This window comes from Octopus bimaculoides, chromosome 27 (genome assembly GCF_001194135.2).
Source record: "Octopus bimaculoides isolate UCB-OBI-ISO-001 chromosome 27, ASM119413v2, whole genome shotgun sequence".
Taxonomy (NCBI): Eukaryota; Metazoa; Mollusca; class Cephalopoda; order Octopoda; family Octopodidae; genus Octopus; species Octopus bimaculoides.
The window spans coordinates 7,634,899-7,639,220 of NC_069007.1; positions in this window are offsets into that span (position 1 = coordinate 7,634,899).

The window sequence follows — 4,322 nt, forward strand, 5'->3', positions numbered from 1 at the left end:
AAGTCTCCCTAAGTATCCTGACGTTTGGCTCAGACCCAAGAACCTATCTTGCGATTCTTTCCTGCCACATTCTAATAATATGCCCTTAGTCCTGGTAGTGTGGCCTCTCAGTGAGGAGTAGTGGCTGGAGATTCGATGTATTCAACGTTAAATGACGCTAACCACTAGACGCGTGGTGTTGCGTTCGTGATCGCGAGAACATTGTTTCGAATCCCAGACCGGCTGTCCGTTTTGTTCTTGAGCAAAACACTTCATTTCACGTGGCTCCGGTTTCAGTGTGCAATCTTTCGACGGTTTAGTGCAGAAGGGTGAGATATTGACTAAGCAAAAACCATCCTTACTAAGGTCTGGCGAGCTAAGTTTTGTATTCAACGACCAAAAGGATGAATAGTATAAACTGAACTATGAATCCCGATGGGTTCAGACGGAGGTCAATGATATTCTAAGGGGCGAGCTGTTCAATGTAGTTGAACAACCAGAGTTGCGCACCCTGTCGAGAAGCGGTGCTCCAGACGAACCCCATTTCTGCCCCCTGTATTTGCACAGCCGCTCGTGCTTGAGGAATTCACAAACAGTTGAGCTAAACACACCGACGAGTAACATAAAAAAAGAGGCCGTTCGGAGTAAACCTATTTCGGCCCTTTGCGTTCGCACAACGCTTCGACCTTGAGAAATTCACAGACCGTTGAGCTACGGTATCATTCGAATAACATTATTTCAGTGATCGTTCCGAGGATCCACTTTTCGGTCCGTTGTATATACGCATCGGATCGACCAGAGAATATTCACAGACCGTTGAGCAACGGACCATATCGTGAAACTATACTCCAAAGGCCGTTCAGAGGATCCTCATTTCAGCCCCGTATATTCACGCAGCAGCTCTACCTGGAAAATACACTGACATCGTGGCTACAGACTCTGTCCAAAAACGTTCCCTAGAGGCCCCATGTATTCACTGATCTCTGAGCAGGATTTCACTGGTCTCTGAGCTACGCACTCGTCTAATATTACTCCATAGGCCGTTCGGAGGATCCCAATTTCGGCCCCTTGTTTTCGCGAAGAAGCTCGACCTAGGGGAATTTACTGACCGTTTTGGGTCCTCGTATTCATGCACTCACGCGACCTGTAGAAATTTATTGACCGTTGAGCTACGAACACTGCCAAGTAACATTACTCTAGAGGCCACTTGGAGCATTCCTATATCGGCTCTAGTATACGCGAAGAATCTCGACTTGGAAAATTTTAGTGACCGCGGAACTACTGGTCCTGTTGAACATTACTCCAAAGGCTGTTCGGAGGCTCCCCATGTGATCGCGAAGGTGTTCGATGTGGAGGAATATGCTGACTGTCGAACTACGAACCATGTCGAGTAACATTACACCAGAGGGCGCTTGGAACATCCCTATTTCGGTTACTTGTATTCACGTGGCTGCTCGACCAGGAAAAAATCACTGACCTCTCAGTTACGCCCCGGTGGAGTAATATTGCTCCAGATATCGCTCCCTTGTATTCACGTAGTGGCTCGACCTGGATACATTCACTGAGCGTTGAGCTATGAACCTTGTCGCGTAACAGTACTCCAGAGGCCATTTGGAGGATTCCAAATTTGGCCCCTTGTTTTTGCGAATAGGCTCGACCTAGGGCAATTTACTGACCGTTGAACTATAGACCCAATGAAGTAACATTACTCCAGAGGCCGTTCGGAGAATCCCCACTTCGGTTGCTTGTTTCACAAAGTGGTTTGCCCTAAGGGAATTTACTGACTTTTGAACTACGGATCCTGTGGAGTTATATTACTTGAGAAGCCGTTCATAAGAACCCCGTTTTCGTGACTTGTATTCACGTAGCAGCTCAACCTGGAGAATTTCACTGACCATGTCGAGTAACATTATTCTAGGCGTCCTTAGGAGAGTCTCGATACCGGTCCCTTGTATTCACGCAGCGGCTCGACCTGGAAAAATTCACTGACTGCTGAGCTGTTGACCCTGTCCAGTAACATTATACTTGAGGCTGCTCCAAGGATCCCCATTCTGGGCCCTTTTATTCGTGCAACCGCGCGAATTGGAGAAACTCGCTGACCGTTGAACTATGGACCCCGTCGAGTAACACTATTCCAAAGTCTGTTCGGAGAAATCTAATTTCGGCTCTTTTTGTATTCTTAAATCGACTAAGATCTGGAGATATTCACTGACCGTTGAGTTATGGATCCTATCATGTAACATTAACCTAGAGGTTTTTGGGAGAATCCCTATTTCAGCCAATAGCGTTCGCGAAGCGTCTCGACCCGGAAAAATTCCTTGGCCTTGTTGCGTAACATTAATTCAGAGGAACTTCATTTCTCTGACTTCTGACCTACGCACTCTGTCAAGTAATATTACAGCGGCGACCGTACGGAGGATCCACATAGCTTTTTTTTTAATTCGAGTTGCGATTCCCTGTAGAAATTCACTGACCGTTGAGCTACGGACCTGTCGAGTAACATTACTCCAGAGACCGTTAGGAAGAACTCTATTTCGGCCCTTTGTTCTTGTGAAGCATCTCGACCTGGAGAAATTCACTGATCGCTGAATTAAGGACCCAGTCGAGTATCAATACTCCAGAAGCTGTTCGGGAGGTCCCCATTTCTGCCTCTGGTATTCGCGAAGTGTCTGGACGTGGTGAAATTCACTGACCTCAGAGATACGAACCCTGTCGTGTAACATGAATCTAGAAGCCGTTCGTAGGAACCCCATTTTGGCCTCTTGTATTCGCGCATCGGCTCAACCTGGAGAAGTTCACTGACCTCGGAGCTTCGCACCCTGTCGAGTATCTTTATTCCAGAGTCCCTTCAGGGGTTTCCCATTCTGTTCATTATATTCACGATAGTACGCTCATTATCCACATTCATTCTAATTTAGTTATCATCAATATTTTTTTCAGTTGAGCCCATTGTTCGTTGTGTAACATCGACCATCGATGTCCTTTCTCCCCTATTCTCGTCTCTGGTCTCTCCTCTCTCAAGCCTTGTTGAGTTTTTTTACGCGCTCGCGCACGCACACAGACACAGACATAGACACACACACACACACACACACAAAATAATATGATCTTACTTATTTTACTGATTCCACGATTAATAAATTATTCCAGAAATTTCAACTTATACAAACGGTTTCTCGTGAGGAAAAGTGTCCACTTATATGCATTCTTATTAGCCGATATTTGCCAAAGTTTTGATTGAGGATATGTATATTCATGAGGATGATGGCTGTCCCCTTTCTGAACGAGGAAGACCATCGCTGACCATTAAGAACATTGTGCACTCAGACAAAATTATGCTTTACACTTGTGAACTTACTGGTGACTAGTGAGCCCAGCCCTTGAGAAACAAACACGTCCACGTCTATTACTGACCAAACTTATCACATTCACGACACTGGCGTAGCGTTTACAAGCGGCTCAAAGCTGTTACAATACCAGCGATTGTAGGAGCACTAGAAATAATCAAAAGAAGAACTGAGAATTATTAGAGAATGATCCCTAGTTTACTATCCTTGCAAGAAGTGCTAAAGATTGCTTTAACTGATATGTGACACTTATTGAAAAAAGCGTACAAAATACATGGTTCTTCGAAAATACCCTCTCCTCCCTTTACTGGTTTCCTCCATTGGTGACGCGGACAAGCGTTGCTTTACCAATTGGCCATCCATATCTCATGTCTTAAACGAGGATTTCACTAAGTCCTTAACCATTTGGCATTCAAACCAGGCATATTCCATCCAAATGTTCTACCTGATTTATGTTCAAACTGACCAGATCAGGCCTCTCACGCCTACCCTACAATGTCATTCTAAAAGGAACAATCACATCATCGAAATCTGAAAGCTATAAAATAATGCATGATTCTTCCAAAACTATGTGAATACACAAACATTACATTCGACAGAGCAATCTGGACGCTAAAGGCTTAAAACATAGTTTTGGCTTCTTTTACGGGTTGCCTCCGCAGGCAAATTTACCAAACAGCATCCTTTGATCCTTCATCCGAACAAAGTGTTCAGTCAAGTGTAATCGGAGCTTATGCACCATCGCCTCAATGCGCAGGATGTCGGCCCCGCCTCAAGACCTACGTTTCTGGAGTCTGCAAGGACCTGCCAACATTGCCAGTGTTTTCTCAGACATCTCTGACAGAAGCGGCCAAGAACTCTTAGTTGATAACTGGAAATTGTCCAAGTCTCACCTGAGTAAAGGGGTGAGGTCAGTACACATGTACAGTACACAACAACTTTTGTACACCTTATATATGTGTGTGTGTGTGTATATATATATATATATATATATAT